Genomic DNA, 25075 nt, shown 5'->3' with positions numbered 1-25075 from the left:
TTTTCCCATCCTTTCACCTTTAGTCTGTGGATGTCTTTTTCTATGAGATGAATCTCTTGAAGGTAGTATATTGTTGGGTCTTTCTTTTTTATACAATCTTCCAGTCTATGTCTTTTGATTGATGATTTTAGGCCATGAACATTCAGCATTATTATTCTGATATGATTTATATTCATGATCATTTTGGCTTATTTTTGGTTTTTAACTTGACTTGGTTTCTCCTTTGATTGGTTTTTCCTTTAGGGTAGTTCCTACCTTTGCTGACCTACATTGTTGTTTTTCATTTCCTCCTCATGGAATATTTTGATGAGAATGTTCTGTAGTGCAGGATTTCTTTTTATAAATTCTTTTAACTTTTATCATTGAAGGATTTTATTTCGTCTTCAGATCTGAAGGTTAGTTTGCTTAGTATAACATTCTTGGTTAGCAACCATGTTCTTTCAGAGCTTGAAATATGTTGTTTCAGGCCCTTCTAGCTTTTAGGGTTTGGGTTAAGAAATCTGCTGATATCCATATTGGTTTCCCCCTATAAGCAATCTGATGCTTTTCTCTTGCAGGTTTTAAAATTCTATCTTTATTTTGGATATTGGGCATTTTCATTATAATGTGCCTTGGTGTGGATCTGTTGAAATTTTGTGCATTTGGTGTTGTGTAAGCTTCTTGTAATTGATTTTCCATTTCATTTTTCAGGTTTGTGAAATTTTCTGATATTATTTCATTGTATAGAATGTTCATTCCATTGGTTTGTTTCTCTGTGCCTTCCTCAATCCAATAATTCTTAAATTTGGTCTTTTTATGATATTCCATAGTTCTTTGAGGTTTCATTCATGACTTCTTATCATCTTCTCTGTTTGGTTAACTTTATTTTCAAGATTAAGTATTTTGTCTTCATTGTCTGATTTTCTGTTTTCCAAGTGATCTAGTCTGTTGGTGATACTTTACATCAAGTTTGTTATTTGGTTTATTGATTCCTTCATTTCAAAGTTTTCTGTTTTTTGTGGGTTTTTTTTGTTTTTGTTTTTTGTTTTTGTTTTTGTTTTTTTAGAATCTCTATCTCTTTGTTGAAATGAATTTTTGTTTCCTGCAGTTGCTTTCAATTGTTTATTGAAGTGATCATTCATTGCCTGCATTTGCTCTCTTATCTCGTCCTTTGCTTTGTGAATCATTTTAATCATATTCTGAACTCCTTTTCTGATATTTCTTCTACCATGCTGTCATTGAATTCTATTTATAAAGAATCTTGGTTTGTTTGGAACACTGTCTTCCCTTCTTTTTTCATGTTGCTCACATATCTTCGCCTCTAGCAGTGCAGATCTGGGGTATTGCAGTTTCCCCCATAGGCTTATAGTGACTCGGCAGGCTTCCAATACCTCTTCTTTAAGGGGGAGATCAATATTAGCACCACCCAGTACAGAAAATATGCAGCCCTAAACCAAATAGCCCCTGTGAAGACATTAACAATATTGTCATAATAAACAGAGAGGTTGAGTTCAATTATTATCTACAGTATAACAAATAGATTTGCAATGAGGTCTACAGTTTTTAATGGTACAAAGAGTATGGGGGGTGGTGTAGGATATAGCTATTAATGGGATAAGAAAAGATCATAGGAAGAGTAAAAGCAGAATCAAAAGAAGTTGGTTATTAGTATGAGCAAAGGGAGAATGAGACTCTGAGGAAACAGGTGAACCAAAGGAAAATAGAGCAAGAAAAATAAAGAAATAAAAACAAAACTTTTCAAAAAGGAGGAAAAACTATCTACACTATAACAGTCATATACAAGTCAAACCTCCCAGTCTTCAGTAGCCTTATGCATGGGAGGTACCTGAAAATGAACTTCCAGTCTCTAGCAGCAATTTCAGGATGGGATTGGCCCCACCTAAAGATGGCAGCTTCTGCTTCCAGGGTAATCCAAGATGGACTGCCCTGTCTTTGAAACATCTTGTCAAATGAGGAGCTGCAGCATGGGGCATAGGCGCCGAGTGCATGTGACGGGTGGTCAGTCAGGCCAGGGGTCCTGGAGGTGGGGTGCGATCAGTCAGGCCAGGGGTCCTGCAGGTCCTGGCCTTTGTCCCAAAATGGCGGCAGCCATGTGTAACCAAACCTGTGGGGTACTGTGACAGTGAACTTCCAGGCAACAGTGGGCAGCTGGCAATCCACTGGCAGTCTGTGGGCTGTCTTGCAGGCTACCAGTGGATGATCAACAGGTGGACTTCGGGCAGTGGGTGATGGGTAGGTGAAAGGTAGGCAATGGACAGGTAAGAGCAAAGCAATGGGCAAATGGCAGATGACACGTGGCCGTCAGTGAGCGATCTGCACTCAAAAAGTAGTCAATACGCTGGCAGATGGAGGTGATCCCGGTGGACAAATGAGGTAAACAATAGGGGATCAATGAGCAGAAAAGACTGTCTCACAGAGAAACAAATTTTCCTTTGCTCAAATTCCAAGTTATGGAGAGACAGAGAACACAGGTTCCCTCTATGCTGCCATCTTGAATCTCCCCTCCATTCTTATGGTTGTACAGGATGTGGAGATTTACTGGTGGTGCATTCATATATGAACATAAGAAAGTTTTATCTGATTCATTCTGTCTTTCCTACTCTCTTGCCCCCTCCCTTCATTTGCCTTTGTCTGATCCACTGAACTTCTGGTATACTGTTTCTTAAGTGAAGAGAAAATAGGACAGGAATGCAAGAGAAAATTTGAAATATTTAAAAACTGAAGAAGTGAGGCAGGAGATAGGTAGTAGATGACAGCTATCAAGAAGACGACTAAAAAATTCTCTAAAATTAATAAAAATTAAGGAGAAAAAGTGGGAACAAGAAAATTTGGCTATTTCAAGGGTAAGAGAATGAAGAAGGGTCAATAAGAGGGACAAAAACCCTGTTGAAAATCAAGGAATGTAAAATCACAATAACTTGAATCCTTGTATAATTATCACCACCTAAGCCAGACCAAGGATTAAGAATAAATGGGTGAAGAAGAAAGCAATTAAGGTGAATGTTAAATTATAGAAATGTGCGTGTGTGTGTCTGTGTGTATATAGATAGATACGAAACATATTTTTTGGGTATATTCTCTGGGTGCTGTTGTTGCTCATGCCACCACAGACACCAGGAGGTCTTTTCTCAGAGTGCTGCTGCCATTGACACTGTCACAGTCACTGTCCCCCGAAGGTCTCCTCTCGATGCTGCCTCGAATGCCCAGTTATTGCCCCTAGCACCGCTGCCACTCCCTGGAGACCCCCTGGAGGTCTCTCTGGTGCTACTGCAGTGGAAACCACAGCTGATGCCACCACCACTGTTGCCACAGTTCCCCCACCTCCTGCAAATGCCACTGATGTCTGCAGCTGCTGCTGACCTCATGCCTGCTGCCACCAACTCCTGCTACTAACACTTCCACCACTGCCCAGAGGTCTGCTGCCAGGCAGACTCCAGGTTTGGTTGCATGTGACCGTATCCATTTTGGGATGCTGGCCAGTGCCTGGGGTTTGTTTGGGGTGCTGATGGGCTTGTGCCACTGCCATCTTAGGGTGCAGCCACCTCTGTCTGGGGACAACAGCCAGAACCTGGAGGTTCAGTGTCAGGGTACCTATGGGTTTGGCTCTAACTGGGGTCTTCCTCCTGGGAGTGTGGATTAGCACCAACTAGCTACTGTCTCTCAGGTTTGCCCATCACTGGTGGTCTCTGGCCAAATTCCAGTGGCATTGAGATTTTGGGACTGCAATGTGGTTGAACCCAGGACATCTGAGGCCCAGATTGGTGTGATAGTGACTGGGTCTGCTAGGGCCTATCTGGACCAGGCAGTCTTGTGGGAAGTCAGAGACAGGACTGAGAAGCTTTTGCACACCGGCAGAGATAGCTGTTCAATTTTCTACTGAGATTTATTTTATTTTTATTTTTTTCTTCTCTGGCATCTCTCTCCACCATATTTGGAGCAGGGTGTTTTTTGTGCATCAGTTTGTTGAAGACAGTGAATAAACATGGTGTTCTGTAGTTCTGCTGTATATTCTTATATTTTTAATTTTTTTATCTTTAAATGCATTCTTCCCCTCACATGTCTATCATCCTAGATTCCCTTTCAACCTTTTCTCCACCTACCAGGCAATCTCTGTTGGTTTCTCTTTCACTCTTCCTGTGGATATTTGCTTCTGGTTTCTATCTTTCTCACTCATGAACACCATGTCCTGCACTGTTTCTGTCCATTCATTGTCACTATTTGAGATGGTAAATCCATTTGGCAAATTTTCTGTTTTGATTGTGGACAGTGATTGAACTCATCATTGCTATTTATAGCAACAGAGCAGTGGAAGTCTTGCAGGGAGCTGATAGATTTGAGGCTGTATATTGTTTGCACTGGGTGCTGTTGATGTTGGTCTCCCTCTTAAATGTGGGATACTAGAAATCTTCAGGCACAATATAGGTCTACAGGGTAGAGTCTGTCCTGCCTCAAATCCATACAACTAGATGGGAAAACACACAAGCATCATGAAGAAACAAAGGAACAAAGTGCCCCATGCAGACCAAGATGCTCTCAAAAAAGAATCCACTGAAACACAATAGAAGAAATGTCCAAGGAGGAGTTTAGAATGTACATACACTATACTGCCAAGTAAAGGAAGGTATAAATAGTGAAATCAAAGAGAACACACAAGCAGTAAAAGATCATTTCAATAGAGAGTTAGAGATTGTGAAGAAAAAAACAAGCAGAAATCCTTGAAATTAAGGAATCAATAAATCAAAATATAAATTCAATGGAAAGAATAACCAACAAACTAGACCATTTGGAAGATAGAACCTCAAGCAATGAAGACAAAATAATTAATATTGAAAATAAAGTTGACCATGCAAACAAAATGGTAAAAATCCATGAACAGAACTTCCAAGAATTATGGGATAGGAGATCCAAGATGGCAGACTACAGGATGACTGAATTCCATGTCCCTTCAGGACTCAGGATTCAAGAAGAAGAAATATTGAGAGAGCCAGGACCAGCACAGAGCCATTGGGAGAGACTTCCCTGCTGGGGAACCAGAGACCAGAGACCCAGGTCCAGACCAACCACACCACAGCCCACAATCTAGTGCCCCTGCAGTTGACCATCGGTCAACATGTGGAGGCACCTCTGCCCACTAGCAGGGACTATACAACACCTGGAGGCCACCATCCCTAGATCCCTAGAGGGGCAGCATCCTTTTGGGGTCACTGCATTATCAAGTTCCTCCAAGATTTCAGGCTACTGAAGAGTAGGAGGTGAGTTATTGGAAACCTGCAGGGACACTAGAAGTCTATATAGGGGAAACTGCAATACCTCAGATTTGCAATCCTAGAGGGGAAGATACATGAGCAATATGAGAAAACAAGGGAAGAAAGTGTCCAAAACAAACATAGATGTTACATGAATAAAATCCAATGATGGCATGGCAGAACAAATATCAGAAATGGAGTTCAGAATATACATAATTAATATGATCAGAGAAGCAAACAATGAGATGAGAGAGAGAGCAAATGCAGGCCTTGAATGATTGCACCAATCAACAGTTAAAAGAGCAAATGCAGGAAGCAAAGGATCATTTCAATAAAGAGATATAGAGATAGGAAAAAACCAAACAAATGAAGGAAACAATAAACCAAATTAAAAACTCCATAGAAAGCATAACCAATAGGATAGACACCTAGAAGATAGAACCTCACACATTGAATACAAAATATTTACTCTTGAAAACAAAGTTGACCAAACTGAGAAAATGGTAAGAAATCATGAACAGAATCTCCAAGAATTATGGGATATCATGAAAAGGCCAAATTTAAGAATTATTGGGATTGAGGAAGGCTTAGAGAAACAAACCAAAGGAATGAACAATCTATTCAATGAAATAATATCAGAAAATTTTCCAAATCTGAAGAATGAAATGGAAAATCAAATACAAGAGGCATATAGGACACCAAATGTACAAAATTACAACAGACCCACACCAAGGCACATTATAATGAAAATACCCAACATACAAAATAAAGATAGACTTTTAAAGTCTGCAAGAGAAAAAAATCAAATTACATTCAGGGGGAAACCAATATGAATATCAGCAGATTTTTCAACACAGATCCTAAATGCTAGAAGGGCCTGGAATAGCAGTTTTCAAGCTCTGAAAGAAAATGGATGCCAACCAAGAATTTTATACACAGCAAAACTTACCTTCAGATTTGATGGACAAAATAAAATTCTTCCATGATAAACAAAAGCTAAAAGAATTTACAAATAAGAAGCTGGCACTACAGAACATTCCATGAGGAACATTCCATGAAGAAGAGATGAAAAACAATGATTTAAATCAGCAAAGGGAGGAACTACCCTAAAGGAATTGCCAAATAAAGGAGAAACCAAGTCATGTCAAAAAACAAAAAGGAGTCAAATGACCAGGAATACAAATCATATTTCAAAAATAACCCTGAATGTTAATGGCCTGAACTCATCAATCAAAAGACACAGACTGGCAGAATGGACTAAAAAGAAAGACCCAACAATATGCTGCCTTCAGGAGACTCATATCATAGAAAGAGATACCCACAGACTAAAGGATGGGAAAAAACATACCAAGCACATGGACTCAGTAAAAAAGTGGGGGTTTCCATCCTTATGTCAGATAATGTGGACTTCAAGCCAAAGTTGGTCAGAAGAGATAAAGAAGGATATTTCATACTGTTTAAGGGAAGCATAAATCAGCAAGACATAACAATCATAAATATCTATGCCCCAAACAGTGGCTCATCATATACGTCAAACAAATCCTTCACAATGCCAGAAATCAAATAGACCACAACACAATAATTCTAGGTAACTTTAACACAATTCTCTCACCACTGGACAGATCTTCCAAATAAAAATTGAACAAAGAAACCATAGATCTCAATAACATAATCGCTAATTTAGACTTAACAAACATATATAGAATATTCCATCCAACAATGAGTGAATACACTTTCTTCTCAGTAGCACATGGATCCTTCTCTAAAATAGACCATATATTAAACCACAAAGCTACTGTTAGCAAATACAAAAATATAGAGATACTACCTTGTATTCTATCAGATCATAATGGAATGAAATTAGAAATAAATGACAAAATAAAAAACAGAAACTACTCTAACACCTGGAGATTAAATAATAGACTATTAAATGATGTATGGGTAACAGAAGACATCAGGGGGGAATTAAAAAATTCTAACAGGCAAATGAGAACAAAGATAAAACATATCAAAATCTCTGGGACACTATGAAAGCAGTAATAAGAGGAAAATTAATTTCATAGAGTACATTCAATAAAAAAAGAAAATGTCAACAAATAAATGACCTAACACTACAGCTCAAATCCCTAGGAAAATAACAGATCAACACCAAAAGTAGAAGAAGACAGGAAATAGTTCAAATCAGAGTTGAAATCAATGAAATTGAAACGAAAGAAACAATTGAAAAATATGACAAAATAAATAGTTGATTTTTTGAAAACATAAACAAAATTGATAAACCCTTAGCCACTCTAACAAAGAGAAGGAGAGAGAAAACCCAAATTACTAAAATTTGGAATGAAAAAGGAAATATCATGACAGACACTATTGAAATAGAAAACATAATTAGAAGCTACTTTGAAAATCTATACTCCAACAAAACAGAAAATCTCAAAGACATCAACAGGTTTCTAGAGACATATGATCCACCCAAACTGAATCAGGACGACATACACAATTTAAATAGATCAATTTCAAGCTATGAAATAGAAGAAGTCGTCAAGAGCCTACCAACAAAGGAAAGTCCAGGACCAGATGGATTCTCAGCCCAGTTCTACAAGGCCTTCAAAGAAGAGCTCATTCAAATACTCCTCAAAGTATTCCATGAAATAGAAGAGGAAGGAATCCTTCCAAACAAATTCTATGAAGCTAGTACCACCCTGATACCAAAACCAGACACATTGAGAAAAGAAAATTTCAGACCAATATCCCTAATGAACATAGATGCAAAAATTCTCAACCGAATTTTAGCAAATCACATACAAAAACATATTAAAAGAGAGTGCATCACCATCAAGTGGGTTTTATCCCAGGGATGCAAGGTTGGTTCAACATCTGGAAATCAATAAATGTCATTCACCATATCAACAGACTTAAAGTTAAGAATCACATGGTTAATTTGATAGATGTAGAAAAAGCATTTGATAAAATACAGCATCCCTTCATGCTCAAAACACTAGAAAATATAGGGATAGTAGGAACATTCCTCAACATTGTAAAGGCATCTATGCTAAGCCCACAGCCAATATCATTCTAAATGGTGAAAAACTGAGAGCATTCACCCTAAAAACTGGAACAAGGCAGAGATGCCCTCTTTCTCCACTTCTATTCAACATCGTCCTTGAAACTCTAGCCAGATCAATTAGACAGACCAAGGAAATTAAAGGGATACAAATAGGAAAAGATGAACTCAAACTATCCCTATTTGCTGAAGACATGATTCTATAATTAGCAGAGCTGGAAAATTCCACCAGAAAACTTCTAGAACTCATAAATGAATTCGGTAAAGTAGCAGGATATAAGATCAATGTTCATAAATCGAATGCATTTTTATTCATAAATGATGATCCTCAGAAAAAGAATTTAGGAAAAATACCCTATTTACAATAGCCTCAAAAAATAAAATAAAATACTTGGGAATCAATCTAACAAAAAGGTGAAAGACCTCTACAATGAGAACTACAGAACACTAAAGAAAGAAATTAAAGAAAACCTTAGAAGATGGAAAGATCTCCCATGTTCTTAGATAAACAGAATTAATATTGTCAAAATGGCCATACTACCAAAAGTGCTATACAAATTCAATGCAATTCCAATTAAAATCCCAATGACATACCTCATAGAAATAGAGCAAACAATCACGAAATTCATTTGGAAAAATAAGAGGCCCAGAATAGCTAAAGCAATCCTTAGCAGGAAGAATGAAGCACGGGGTATCACAATACCAGAACTTCAACTATACTACAGAGCAGAAGTAACAAAAATGGCATGGTATTGGTACCAAAATAGACAGATAGATCAATGGTATAGAATAGAGGACACACACAAACCAAAATAAATACAATTTTCTCATACTAGACAAAGGTGCCAAAAACATACAATGGAGAAAAGACAACCTGTTCAACAAATGGTGCTGGGAAAACTGGAAAACCATATGCAGCAGAATGAAATTAAACCCCTATCTCTCACCCTGCACACAACTCAACTCAAAATGGATCAAGGACCTCAGAATCAGACCAGAGACCCTGCACTTTATAGAAGAAAAAGTTGGTCCAAATCTTCATCATGTTAGCTTAAGATCAGACTTCCTTAATATGATTCCCAAAGCACAAGAAATAAAAGCAGGAATCAATAATTGGGATAGATTCAAACTAAAAAGCTTTCTCTCAGCAAAGGAAACTATCAGCAATGTGAAGAGAGAGCCTACAGAGTGGGAGAAAATCTTTGCCACAAATATTACAGATAGAGCACTAATCTCCAGAATCTATAAAGAAGTCATAAAAATTTACAGCAAGAATACAAATAACCCAATCAACAAATGGGCTAAGGAACTGAGCAGACACTTCACAGAAGATGATCTACAAGTAATCAACAGATATATGAAAAAATGTTCAACATCTCTAGTAATAAGAGAAATGCAAATCAAAACTACATTAAGATTCCATTTCACCCCAATTAGAATGATGATTATCAAGAACACAAGCAACAATAGGTGTGGAGAGGATGTGGGGGAAAAGGTACACTCATACATTGCTGGTGGGGCTGCAAATTAGTGCAACCACTCTGGAAAGCAGTGTGGAGATTCCTTAGAAAACTTGGAATGGAAACACCATTTGAACCAGCTATCCCACTCCTCAGCCTTTACCCAAAGGCCTTAAAATCAGCATACTACAGTAACGCAGCCATATCAGTGTTCATAGTTGCTCAATTCATAATAGCCAGATTGTGGAACCAACCTAGATGTCCTTCAATAGATGAATGGATAAAGAAACTGTGGTATATATACACAATGGAATATTACTCAGCCATAAAGAAGAACAAAATTATGGCATTTGCAGGCAAATGGATGAAGTTGGAGAATATCATGCACAGACTTAAGGTGAAAGGATGGAAAAGCATATCACTCATGAGGACTGTGTAAACAAACAGGGGTTTCCATCCTCATATCAGATAAAGTGAACTTCGAGCCAAAGATAATCAGAAGGACATTTCATTCTACTGAAGGGAATTATACAGCAGTAAGACATAAAGATTCTAAATATTTATGCCCCAAACAATGGAGCATCCATGTACATCAAACAAACCCTTCTCAATTTCAAGAATCAAATAGACCACAACACAATAATACTGAGTGATTTTGACACACCTCTTTCACTACTGGACAGATCTTCTAAACAAAAACTAAATAAAAAAACTCTAGAACTAAATAATACAATCAACAATTTAGGCTTAATAGACATATATAGAATATTTCATCCATCAATGAGTGAATACACTTTTCTCAGCAGCACATGGATTTTTCTCTAAAATAGACCATATCTTATGCCACAAAGCAACTCTTAGTAAATACAAAAGGCAAATGAAGCTAATACTCTGCATTCTATCAGATCATAATGGACTGAAATTAGATATTGATGATAAAATAAAAAATTAGAAACTACTGTAACACATGGAGACTAAATAATACATTATTGAATGATGAATGAATAATAGAAGAAGTAAAGTATGAAATTAAAAAATACTTAGAGGTAAATGAGAATACTAATAAAACATATCAAAATCTCTGGGACAATTTGAAGGCTGTACTAAGAGGAAAGCTCTCTGTATTGAGCTCATTTATTAAAAGAATAGAAAGTCAACAAATTAATTACCTAACATCTCAAAGCCCTAGAAAAAGAACAATCAAACACCAAAAACAGTAGAAGACAGGAAATAATTAAAATAACAGCTGAAATCAACAAAATTGACACAAAAGAAACAATTGAAAAAATTGACAAAACAAAAAGTTGGTTCTTTGAAAAAAAATTGGTTCTTACAGATTCTCACCCAAGTTCTACAAGACCCTTGAAGAAGAATTAACACTAACTCTCCTCAAATTATTCCATGACATAGAAAAGAACCCTTCCAAATTTATTCTATGAGGCTAATATAACCCTGATACCTAAACCAGACAGAGACACATCAAGGGAAGAAAACTTCAGCCAATATCTCTGATGAACAAAGATGCAAAATTTTTCAATAAAATTCTGGCAAATCACATACAAAACCATTATAAAGTTAGTACCCCACAATCAAGTGAGGTTCATCCCAGGGATGCAGGGTTGGTTAAACACGTGGAAATCAATAAACCTAATTCATCATATCAATAGACTTAAAAACAAGAATCATATGATCATCTCAATAGATGCAGAAAAAGTATTTGACAAAATATGACACCCCTTCATGTTCAAAACATTAGAAAAACTAGGGATAGTAGGAACATACCTCAACATCATAAAAGTCATATATGCTAAACACAAGGTGGACATAATTGTAAGTGGAGAAAAAATGGAAGTGTTCCCTATAAAAACAAACAAGACAAGGATGCCCTCTTTCACCTCTTTTATTCAACATTGTCCTTAAACTCTTGCCAGAACGATAAGACAGAAGAAATTAAAAGTATACAAACAGGTAGGGAAGAACTCAATTATCACTATTTGCTGATGATGTGATTCTATATTCAGAAGATCAAAAAATTCAACCAAAATTTCTATAACTAATAAGTTAATTCAGCAAAGTAGCAGGACATAAAATCAATACCCACAAATTAAATGCATTCCTATACATCAGTAATGAATCCACTAAAAGAGAAATAAAGAAAACTACCCCATTCACAGTAGCCTCAAAAAATAATATACTTGGGGATCAATCTAACAAAAGAGGTGAAACATCTCTACAATAAAAACTACAGAACACTAGAGAAAGAAATTGAAGAAGATCTTAAAAGATGGAAAGATCTCCCATGCTCCTGAATCATCAGAATTAATATTGTCAAAATGGCCACACTACCAAAAGTGTTATACAAATTTAATGCAATTCCTATTAACATCCCAGTGACATTTTTCATAGAACTAGAAAAAGCAATCATGAAATTCATTTGGAAAAAATAAGAGACCCAGAATAACCAAAGCAATCCTTAGCAAGAAAAGTGAAGCAGGAGGCATCACAATTCCAGACCTCAAACTATATTACAGAGCTATAATATTACAAACAGCATGGTAATGGCACCGAAACAGACCTGTAGACCAATGATACAGAATAGAAGACACAGAGAAAAACCCACATCAATACAGGTATCTCATAATACACAAAGGGACCAAAACATTCACTTGAGAAAAGATAGCTTATTCAACAAATGGTGCTGGGAAAAATAAAAAGCCACATGTAACAAAATGAAACTAAGCCCTTATCTCTCACCTACATGAAACTCAACTCTCAGTGGACCAAAGACTTAGGCACTAGAACAGAGACCCTGCACCTACTAGAAGAAAAAGTTGACCCAAATCTTCACCATGTCAGCCTAGGATCTGATTTCCTTAACAAGACCCCTAAAGCACAAGAAGTTAAATCAAGAATCAATAAATGGGATGGACTCAAACTAAAAAGCTTCTTTTCAGCAAAAGAAACAATCATGTGAAGAGAGAGCCTACAGATTGGGAGAAAATCTTTACCACATGCACCTCAGATAAAGCATTATTCTCCAGGATATATAAAGAACTCAAAAAACTTAACACCAAAAAAACAAATAACTCACTCAATAAATGGTCTAAGGAACTGCACAGAAACTTCACAGAAAAAGATATACAATCAATCAACAAATACATGAAAAACTGTTCAACATCTCTAGCAATTAAGAAATGCAGGAGAAACCTAGGTAAGCTCCGCTTGAGGAGATGGACTGGAGAGAAAAAGGAACAGAGCAGGCTGAAACCGGTCATGGAGGATGAGCAGGCAGGAAGGAAAGGGGAGCTGGGCCAAAAAAGGGAGCCACCGCGCTCGCTTGAACCCTCGCTGTTTCCCTGGCTGTCAACGCTCGTCCATGAGCTTAGGGAAGCACAAAGGGAAACAGGTGGCAAATTGGAGAAAAGCTGCTATTTGGGTGTGGAGGGATGAGGTAATCGTAGTTGCATGTTCTGTAATTAAAACACTGGAGTCATAAAAAGTACAGGGCCACCCTGAAGAAGGAGAAAAGGAAGAAGCGTCGGGTAGGAACTCACGCGACTGAGAGACTCAGGAGTCTTGCAGGAGGAGGAGGAGAGAGAGGAGGATGCTTTTATTGAAGAACAACAACTAGAAGAAGAGAAGCTGTTGGAAAGAGAGAGGCAAAAGTTACATGAGGAGTGGTTGGTTGCTAAGGGAGCTGAAGGCACAAGAAGAATTCAGAATAAAGAAGGAAAAGGAAGAGGCAGCCAGAAAACGGCAGGAAGAACAAGAGAGAAAGTTAAAGGAAGAATGGGAAGAACAGTAGAGAAAAGAGAGAGAAGAGGAGGAGCAGAAACTGCAGGAGAAGAGAGAAAGAGAGGAAGCTGTACAGAAGATGCTGGATCAGGCTGAAAATGAGCTGGAAAATGGTACCACCTGGCAGAACCCAGAACCACCAGCAGATTTAAGAATAATGGAGAAAGATCGTGCCAACTGTCCATTCTACAGTAAAACGGGAGCTTGCAGATTTGGAGATAGGTGCTCACATAAACATAACTTCCCTGCATCAAGTTCCACCCTTCTTATTAAAAGCATGTTTACTACGTTTGGAATGAAGCAGTGCCGGAGGATGACGATGACCCTGACGCGAGCCTGGAGGACATCGAAGAGGAAACCTACCAGCAGTTCCTTGACTTCTATGATGACATGCTGCCTAAGTTCAAGAACGTGGGGAGAGTGATCCAATTCAAGGTTAGCTGCAACTTGGAACCTCATCTGAGGGGCAATGTGTATGTTCAGTACCAGTCGGAAGAAGAATGCCAAGCAGCCCTTTCTCTGTTTAACGGACATTGGTGTGCAGGACGACAGCCGGAGTGTGAATTCTGTCCAGTGACCCGATGGAAAATGGCAATTTGTGGTTTGTTTGAAATACAACAGTGTCCAAGAGGAAAACACTGCAACTTTCTTCATGTGTTCAGAAATCCCAACAATGAATTTTGGGAAGCTAATAGAGACATCTACCTATCTCCGGATCTGACTGGCTCCTCTTTTGGTAAGAACTCAGAGAGGCGGGAGAGAATGGGCCACCATGACAATTACTACAGCAGGAGGAGAAGAAGTAGCCCTAGTGCAGACCACAACTACAAGAGAAATGGGGAGTCTGAGAGGAAGAGAAGTGCTCACAGGGCAAAGAAATCTCACAAACACATGACCAAGAATCGTGAGAGGCACAATTCACGAAGCAGAGGAAGAAAAAGGGACCAAAGCAGGGGCCGGGGCAGCCAGAGCTGGAGCCGCAGGAGCCGTAGGAGCCACAGGAGTCGGAGTCAGAGCCCAAGCCTGAGCCACAGGAGCAGGAGCAGAAGGAGCCGGAGCCGGAGCCGGAGCCGGAACCAGAGCTCATCTAGATCCAGGAGTCGTGGCGGAGGCGGTCAGGTAGTAGAGACAGAACAATTCAGAGTCCCGAATCCAAATAAACCAATTTTGTTCTTTAAAAAAAGAAAAAAAGAAAAAAGAAAAGAAGTGCAAATCAAAATTAACTTCAATCAGAATGGCAATTATCAAGAATACAAGCAACAATAAATGTTGGCAAGGATGTAGGGGGAAGGTACACTCACACATTGCCAATGGGAATGCAAATTGGCGTAACCATTATGGAAAACAATATGGAGATTCCTCAGAAAATGTGGAATGGAACAACCATTTTACCCAGTTACCCCACTCCTTGGTTTATACCTGAAGGACTTAAAATCAACATACTATAGTGACACCACCACATCAATGCTTATAGAAGCTCAATTCACAATAGCTAAACTATGGAACCAACCTAGATGCCCTTCAACAGATGAATGGACAAAGAAAATTTTAATTAAAAATTTTTCAAAACCTAGAAAATTTGAGAATATGGGGAAGGAGAGATAAAAAATCTTAATGAGAAATAAAGGACTTGTCTTCCCTGTGGTGGTCAAAAGTGTTTGAAGTGATGGATTTTCATTCTTTGTGTTTATTTTCAGGCTCTATAACCCTTGGGTCCAGGGTTGGGTCCAATGTCTGTGTCCCTCCCCTTGCTGCCAGCAATATGGCTAGGAGCTAGTTGGTATACTAGCTCTCAACTTCCTTTCTCCCAGGATAGTGTGGGATAGACGGAATTGCTGAGCAAACTGAGTACCCCTATAGTGGGAGTGGTACGAAGTTCTAAATTGGAAGCTCCAGTAGTCAGGATTCAGTCTTGGCTGACCTTTGGAATTCTGTCAGTGGGTCTTTGAAATTTGATTCAATCCCGTTCCTGGGGAGATGCTGATCTCTGCTGGACATCTGGTTCTCAGTGGCTTCCCTCAAATTCCACTTTTAGCTGTAAGGTCTTAACCTCCACAAATTCACTATGGACGTGAACTGCCCAGGATCGGCCCTGGAGTGCAGATGCTCCTGTGTGGCCATTATTGGTATGTTTCCAATAGCTTTCATGGGCTGTCAGTAGCAAAGGGAACTTGCTTTCCTCAGAATCCTGAGCCTGGATGTCTTAGGTTCAATTCTCCTTTCAATCATACTGGTCCAGGCACACTCTGGGGCCCACAGAAAGAGACTGCTGGGTCTGGGGCAATTTCCTTTAAGAGTTTCCAACCTCCCATCTCTTCTTAAGGCTATTCAGTGCTTATACATGTCTCCTGTACCAACAGTGACCCCAGTGATTGCTAAACTATCCATCCATGGGCCAAGAAACTTCAGTTGCGTTTCACTCAACAACTCCCCATAACCCCAGACCCTCTGCCCAGTAAGCTCAGCCTCCATCCCTACTCCACAGGTTAACCCACACAAATTGTTTCTTTTCCTTTTTCCTCCATGTTTCCCTCCCCTCAGAAGTCAAGCTGGCGTACTTCTAACATTTTATTTCTTACATTATACTTGAAGTTTCCAACTTTCTGTGTCTCTATGATTTCTTTTACTGTCAAGTGTTGAATCTCAGTGAGTTCCCTTGGTTACCCGCCTCACTGAGGAGCAGGCTTCCTGCATTTTAGGTCTGGTGCTAAGAAACTGCTAGGAAGTACAATCTTCTTCTAATCCACCATCTTCTCTCTTTCCTGAATTGATTTTTATATAAGATACAAGCTATGGATACAGATTTTATTTTTGCCTGTGGATATATTAACTTTACAGTTGAAAAGACTGCCTTTTTTCCATCAAACTGCCTTCATACCTTTGTTTAAAAATAATTTGACTATATATGTGTAGGCCTGTTCCTGGACTCTCAATGTTTTGAAATGATGAACTTCTACTTAAACTTAAGACATTTAATAAATATCTAGCCTAGATTTCACTGCATGGCATGGAAAATAAACCAAAGGAGACTTGTGGAACCTGAAGTCTTCTTTCCATAATGAGAAACCTAACCAAATAAGCAAAATTAGGGGAAAAAAAACTTACCAAGGCATGTGAAGGTATAGAGTACCAGTTATGGTGAAAACTAAATTCTAGACCTTTTCTAAGTTATCTGTGATTATTTCTGCTGCAATATTAATAACATGCATGTACACCACTTAACTTAGTACTAGAGACACAGTAAGTTTATAGAACATACGCAATGCAGTGATTGCTGATCTATAAGGTACTCTTTCAGCTCTCAATCAGGGATCCAACAAGGTGCAGTGGAATCAAGAGACCAAGTTCCACACTCTGAGGCCAACTGGCTGTGTACCATTAAGTAGCAGTCTACAACTTTCTGAATCTCAACATCTCTACCTATAAAATGGGGTAATTATGTCCCATCTTCCAACCCCTGGATACACTCATGAAGATTAAATAAACTCTTTATGATAAAACCTGAAGACACTATTGTGCTATAACAATGTAAAGGATCTTTATAATCCCCTAGCTGCATGAATCAGGATGGTGAAGGGGTATTGAAATAACATCTGAGTGACAAGTCTACTTACATACTGAAAAGTTTTAACTAAATCATTTCTAACCAGTTTATGAACAAGAATCCTAGGCAGCAAATAGACTATTCAATTTGGAAAATCAGAGATGGGAAATATCTTAACAAGGGACCGCAATCATGGCCCATAGGGGAAGGAATAGGGTACGATGGTGATGGTGCAAAGACATGATCCAAAGTGAAAGGTCCTGGAGAGTTCATGAGTCAAAGTTCAAGCAAACTACAGATTGCAAGAAGGAGTCAGAATGCATGTAGTATAAAATTTTCTGGTAAATACAGAAAAAAATGGATTTTTAATTTTTATCTAGTATTTACTATGTTCGAAGCACTTGTGTTCTCTAACTCAGTCCTTACAACAACTCTATGAGAATTGTCCATGCTCACTCTAGATGAGCAAGAAAGAAGTGAGGTGATACACTCCACTTCTTCCACTTAATACCCTTCCCGCACCACCTGGTGGCTGAGTGACCTAGTGCCCAGGGGCACCTACTCTGTGCACTGTGCCCTCTATCCCTGGAAATCCATAGGCTTCCACATGCTTCCACTTGCCTCTGGGCTTCCACTGAGTTCAAAGCAACAGGAAACCACAGTTGGAGACAATTCCTCCTGTAGAAACAGGACAAATGACCTACCTCAGACTCTCCCTCTCTCTTTCTCAACCTAGTGGTGCTGCCTTTCCTCTGGACAGTTCTGTCTCTGAGGTGAATGTTTCCTGCCCTGGTCCCTCCAGGTTTCAGGGCAGCAAAGAAACTGGGTTAGCACAACCCTGGGATACTGCAAGATTCCTTCAGGCTTTCCTGCTCCCAGACGATGCTTTGTAATAAGTTCTTCATTGAACTTCCCTCAAATTATCCCATGTGAGCATCTTTTCTTTCCTCTTTCCTACCTTTACCTTATAGATAAAGGTAACTAGTCCAAGGTGATCCTGTTAGCACAGCATGGACTTAAGGCTAGAGGTTGACATTTGAGGTTTAACTATCAGAAAATTACACCAACAAATAGCCTGTCATTTGGTGTCTAAAGGTAAGATGAAGCAGGGTTTTTCTTCATCAGACTTTAAATAGACCATTATCAATTCCTACTATGATGAAGATATGACTTCAAACACTGAGCAGAGAAAATCATTACATTTTGCTCCCAATAGTTTGGGAATACAAACAATTTCAATATGAGAAATCCAGAGGGGAGAAATACATGGTGATTTCTGGAAGAAGAGCAAGGAACTAGTAGATGGAGACAATTAGAAGGCATGGCAATTTGAAAACCGATTGGCGATTCTCTGAGCTTTCTAGAGTTCAGAAGGCCAAGCATTGCTTAGAGAAAGGTAATTATCTTCTTTTCACCCAAGATTTTTTTGTTATGAAATGACACATGTTAGTTTTTAAAATGTTATGAAATGAAACTGAGCCAAAAGAAAATAACCCAAATCCACCCAAATCATACTAAACACTATTTTCCATAATAAATTATTATACAGAGAATAATGTTTTATACTCTGCCCTTTTTATTCTAGACTATATGGTGATTCCTTGCACATGGGGTCATTCTCATGTCTCATGTCATCATCGAAGCCACTCTACTTTGCCTGAGAAATTGTGTGTGTGTGTATGTGTGTGTGCATCTGTGTGTGTGTGTGTTTGGCTTATCATTTAACATGTGATTTAATTTGACAGGAACCCAACTTTTCTGGAATGTATCTTAAGCATTAGAGGAATTTTGCCAGTATTTCAGGAAATTTTCCATGAAGCAGTGTCTACCTATGGCAGATGTTTCCAGTCACAATAAATTATGGGGTCACAAAAATATCAAATTTCTTCCAATAACTGTGTTTTCGCCTTATAAGGCAGAAACACATCCTTCATATATACAATATGGATTCACGGGCTGGCCCATTTCCGGGAGACCCAGTCATTGGTATTAGTATACACATAGGAACCAGGGACCTTTCATTGATTCAGTTGTAAACTTTCATCTATTCTTTCCTTCATTTATTTCTTCATTAATCCAATCACTGATTCAACAAATATGTATGAAGTACCTTCCATACCTCAGGTTGTGGAAAGCCTTTTGGTTGTTTTGGCCACGTTGAACCTAAGCTTCAGATGGCATGGTTTGTATGTCTAATGCTCAGTCCACAGCCTTTTCTTTGGAAAAATCTTTCACCTGGCCTTGAACACTGAAAATATCTCAGATTTTATTCAAGCTACATCTCCCAGTCTTTATTTTCCTATTGTCCCTAACACTATCTGTCACAAAGATGTTATGCTAACAAGGATGAAAGGGAAATAATTCTGTATATCTTTCTTTGGTAGTAGACTAATTATTAAATAACTATTTTGGATTAAAGAATTTTAAACTTCTGCTCAAAAGAAAAATAATCTTATGTTGTTTTATGAACTAGAACTAATTTCAGTGCTAAGAAATACAAAATATATTAACATGTTACTCTATTTCCTGGCTATGATAGGCAGAATAATGGATACCCTCCCCCAAAGATGGTCCTGTCTGAGTCCCTGGGATCTGTGAGTATATTATGTTCCATGCCAAGGTAGGAGGGATGGAAGATTATAGTTGCAGATGGAATTAAGATTTTAATTATCCTGTCTTGAGATGGGGTAAGCATCCTAGATTATCTAGGTGACCTCAATGTAATCACAAAGGAATTCATAAGCCAAACAGGGAGGCCAGAGTGTCCAAATACCAGGTGAATGGGAAAGACTTCACCAATTCTGGCTTTTAAGATGAACAAGGATCACAAGCCAAGGCATATGGGAAGAAAATTCAAGTGGGAAAAGGAAAGAAAATCACTTCCTCCATTCTTGTCCAGAACCTCCTGTAGGAAAGAAGCCCTGGTCACTTCTTCATTTTAGTTCAGTGCAATTGACTTTGGACTTCCGACCACAGGACTGAGAGTCTAAGATATATGCATGGGGAAAGCAAGGGCTTTCTGCTTGCCTGTCCAGGGCTGTAGTTCTTACCTGCATAAGTATCCTGGAATCTTCTGCCCCTGCTCTCCCAACCTTTGTAGGTTTCTTCAAATAACTCTATTAGTTTATGTTTTTTAAAGGTAAGCCAAAACTTAATTATAAAATTATCTTTTTTCCTAGAAAACTATAAAACATCCTTTTATCCATTATCTTTTTAATTTCCTAATCATTGGTCTGTTCGAATTTTCTACTTCCTATTGGTGACTGTTTGGGAAATTTTTCCTAGATAAGAAAATGTGTTATAGAATCCCTTGGAGCTTGCTCTTACAATAATATTTTCTTCATTCTTCCCATGATTTTATTAAGACTCTTTGTCATGTATCAGGTTACAAAGTTAAATAGAACAACAATGTAACTATTTTGTAGTTTTCGTGGAAGAATTTATTGTTTTCTTTTTTAATCCTTCATACTCTTTTTTTACCTTCCTCTTGTTAAAACATAGCTTGACTCTTATTCCATATAGGTTCATACAAATCCAACTTTTTTTCATAGATACATCATATTTCATTTTAGAGTTGCTAGTCTCCTATTATTATTTGGAGTAAAAGAATATGTTGTTTATTCAATGTGTTCATTTTCTCCCTAAGTAGACAATTAATAATACTCTAGACTTCCTTGTAAATGAGAGCACCTATGTAATTAAAATCTGGTTTTTTTGTTGTTGTTGTTTTTGTTTTTTGTACCAGGAGTTGAAATCAGAGACACTGGACCACTGAGCCACATCCCCAGCCCTATTTTGTATTTTTATTTAGAGTCAGGGTCTCACTTAGTTGCTTAGTGCCTCATTTTTTGCTGAGGCTGGATTTGAACTCACGATCCTCCTGAGTCGCTGGGATTATGGGCATGTGCCACTTTACCCGACTTGTGATTTAACATCTCGCCAGTGTAAAATAGGTCACATTTACATAAGCCTTTTCTCTCTCAGAAAATAGCATATGTAAGGGCATTTCCCCCTCTTCTTTAGAGAAGTCCAGTATGAAAACCAATTGTAATATAAGGCACTTTCCTAAATTATGATTTGGAAGCATGCTCCAACAACTGATAACATCTGACTTCTGTTTCAATAAGCTCTTGTGATTTATGGGCTGATTTAGAAGTTTATCTAATTACAACAGCATCCCTATAACTAAGCTAAAGAGTGACACTGTGCATTCTTTTATACATGACTTTGGACTCCTATAAATTTAACTTACCAAATCAATTTCTGGAGGTTACATTGAAAGCAAAATGAATTTGGTTTTAAAGTTAATGTAAAATTGCCTTTCAAAAAAACCTCTATCAATATACACTTTGACAGATAGCCAACAATTCTAACCAACACAGCACACCTTTAATTTATTTGATCTATACTGATCAATTGTGAAGAGTAGCAGCTCGCTGTTATGAGATGGGACGGAATATCTTTTTATGCTTGTGACACAAATAAATAATTTGCTTTTCTCTTGATCTACAAACTGCCCACTTACATAATTTTACTTTGCACTTGGTTTTTGGTGATTTTCTCAGTGGTTTCAAGAGACTTTCCAAATAAAAACTTTTAGAATATCTTAATGACTGTACATCCAAAATTAGTGTTTTTCTCTTCATGAACTGCAAACAGTTGTCTCTAATTTGTTGTTCATCTTTTGACTTGCATTATAGCTTAATCACAAAAATCTTTTCAAATTATTATCTAGTCAAGTTGATATCTTTCTTTCAAGGACTTTATGTAACCTTTTTGTATAAAGGACTTGCTGTTTCCTAAAGATACTCCTGTGACTGTCTTATTTGAATCAAAAATTTAATGCATTAAAAGTGATCTTAAGATAAATATGAGCCAGAAGGTACGACTTAATCTTTTATGTTTAAGCAAATGGCTCATTAGTTGTCCAAACATCCTTTATTAAATAGTCTTCCCTCCATTGATTTGAAATGCTTTATCATATGCTATTTTTCCACATAAGTAATCTACTTATAGACTCCCTATTTCACATGACTGAGAAAATCTCTCTCTGCTCATGGCCTGGGACAGAGCACTTCAATTTTGCATGGCACCTCAGCATGTCCAAATATTTGTTAGGTATCGATCCTCCCCATTACCAATATGCTGCATTTTGCCATCAATTCACCTTTTTCTGCCAGTTCCATGAAATAAAAATCAATTGATATTTTATTGAGCTCACACTAAACTTATAGGTTATTAAATTTATTTTATAAAAAAGACCTACGAACTTTATGTCAAAGTCTTTTTTCAAAGCAAAATATTTATGTCAATTGTTTTCAATGCTTCAGTTCCTGTACTCAATAATTTGTCCATTTTCAAAATAATTTTTATTTTTCTTTTCTAAGCACAGCATCATTTCACATACAAATAATAATTTTATTTTATTTCCAATTTTAAAATCATTTCCTCTTCTTGACAAATATCATTTACTACTACTCTTTCCAGAAAAAAAAAAAAACATATAATGGTAAGCTAGTAGTCAAATTTGCTTTCTTGCTAATTTTAGCACATAATGTCTATTTTTCTGTTTGGTTCTAATGATGGTATACCTGGAAAATATTCTCTGGAGTGAATTATCTGGTGGTGCCAATATTTTGGACTCAAGGTTAACTTTTTTTTTTCTTTTGTCACTTTTGGTTCCTTTTGATTGGTTTTAGGGAGAAAAAATATGTAAATAGGCATTTATTCTGCACATTTCCTGAAGTTCAATTTGTTCGAAGCATTTATTATTTCTGACATCTTTTACAAGAAATTATTAGATGAATGGCTCACAGGTTGTTTTGGGATCCCAACAGGAAGCACACTCGTGTATAGGCTGAACTCATCCACGTAATTATATTTATGTCAGCCTGCAAGCAGAGAGTTGCTTAATTATTATTTCTGATGACTTCTGCAGAGGATTTCCTAAGAAATCCACATATGTTCTAAATCAACCGCACTATCTCCAGTTAGTCCCAAAATACCATGACTGAACCCAAATCAGGAGCTAGGTAGAGGCTGGCTTCATGGTTAATTAATCTCCTTCACTGTAAGTCAAGTAACTCACCCAGTGATGGGGGCAGAGGTGGTTCTCTGAGAGCCTGAGCACAGGCAGATTCTTTCTCCCCACAAAAGAAACAAAGAGTAAGCGCAGGCCCTGTGAACTTGGGGCCTCAGTGGCAAGGAAACTGGGGGCATCGAGTTCTGTTGACCAGAAGATGCCAAGACATCTGGCCCATAACCTCTGCTTGCCTGGAAACATAGAGGCCCAGGTAGAGCTCCCCCAGTCTGGAAGGCTGCTGTGATAGATGGCTTATTTAGGGCCTGAAACCCAGGAAGCATCAAGTGCTTTAGAAGTCAAGGCCCTGTGTTAGAAGATGAGCTGTGGGGAGTTTAAAGAGGAAAAGATACAATCTCTTTTCTCATCGAGTTTCCAATTCAGTTGTTGGAAAAAAAGATAGTTTGATTCAAGTCAAAGCATTTCTGTTCAGCATTTCCTAAGAGATGCTAGTCACAAGGATATAAAGTTCAAGGAGACATAGCCTATGAATGTGAACAAGACAGAGAGGCAGACAAGTCTTTATTAGAATCCAGAAAGGGAGATGGAAATGATAACTGACTGGCAGAGCCACCTAACAAATGCTGGGATTGCAATAATGAAGGGAAAGTGTGAGACATTCAAGGTCAGATAGCCCAGTTTGTAGAGACCAATTAAATGTTTCACAAAAAGGAGTGGCACACAAGAGGCAGGGAAGGGTGTGTAGGAGACAGGCAGGCAAGGAGGCGTCAAGAGGATTTTCTAACAGAGGGACTACAAGCAAAGTAACAAAAGATAGCACTCACTGTATGTAACTGCACAGTAGCTGCTCTCGCAAGCATGGTAATATCTGCTAATTCACTTAATCCACACAATAGCCCAGCTACAGAGAGATTTGAGGTCAGCTACAAGGAGTTCATCATGGTTGGTTGTGAACTGTGCAGTGGATGCAGGGAATGAGGCAAAGAGGAGGTAGAAAGCAGATCACAGAAACTTCACCCAAACATCTGGGCGCACACTCATGACTGCTCACCAAATAATGCTGTAGAGCACTCGAGGAGGGTCAATAGAGCACTCTGAGAATGCAGGTGTCTGCCGATGGTTTTTTCTATTTGTGAAATGGAAAACATAATCATCTTTTCCCTGTCTACTCACCAAGATGATTTTGATAACTGAAAATGAACCTGGAAATATGAAAATGATTCCTAAGTAGTTAGGTCCTGCCCAGAGGTGGAATCTTATGGTTCAGAGAGGAGGGTCTCCCAGCATGGCATGCCACTTGCTGCTGGATTCCCTGCAAGTGGCAGGGAGACAACCTGAGAAGTTATTCTCATTCCAATAAGTTAGGCTACAGCCCAATTTCCTCCTTGAAGAGAAAAAAGTGTTGGCTCTAAGTTTCTGGACCGTCCTCTCTGAAGATAGTACAAAGCTACGTAGTTCACCCTGATATTTTCTTGTAAACAGAAATATAGGGTGGCAAAACAAGTCAACCTGAGAAAGTAAAATCAACACACACACACACACACACACACACACACACACACAAAAATCTCTCAGCAAGCATATATAAGGTTTCTGGATATAAGTCTATTAATCAATTAACAAAGTTAATTATCATTCCTCTCATTGGTTTTGCTGTGCTTGGCTCGCAGAATTCAGCAGACATTATCTCCCTGGTCAATGGTTGCACTCATTGTTATTGAGGATCTATGTGTGTGAGGCATTTTACATAAATTATGTATAATTTATGCAACAAACCTGTCACATCAACAAGGTCACCAGAGGGAACAGAGCTTGCATTCAAAGTCATGCCTGTCTAATTGAAAAATTAATTTTATTTCTATCAAATCAAAGTAACCAAGAATTTTATTCCCTCTTTACTGCTTCCTAGGTAAGATTTTGGATAAGTTT

General features: G+C 38.1%; 1 pseudogene; it reads left to right on the top strand.

The window, feature by feature from the left end:
* Positions 1-14722, top strand: part of LOC124962815 (U2 small nuclear ribonucleoprotein auxiliary factor 35 kDa subunit-related protein 2-like) — a 56262-nt pseudogene extending 41540 nt beyond the window's left edge.
* Positions 14723-25075: the final 10353 nt, after the last annotated feature.

The sequence above is a fragment of the Sciurus carolinensis genome, chromosome 1 (assembly GCF_902686445.1).
Source record: "Sciurus carolinensis chromosome 1, mSciCar1.2, whole genome shotgun sequence".
NCBI classification, from domain to species: Eukaryota; Metazoa; Chordata; class Mammalia; order Rodentia; family Sciuridae; genus Sciurus; species Sciurus carolinensis.
Note: the sequence above shows the minus strand (reverse complement) of the source record. Positions and strands in the feature narration are given on the sequence as shown.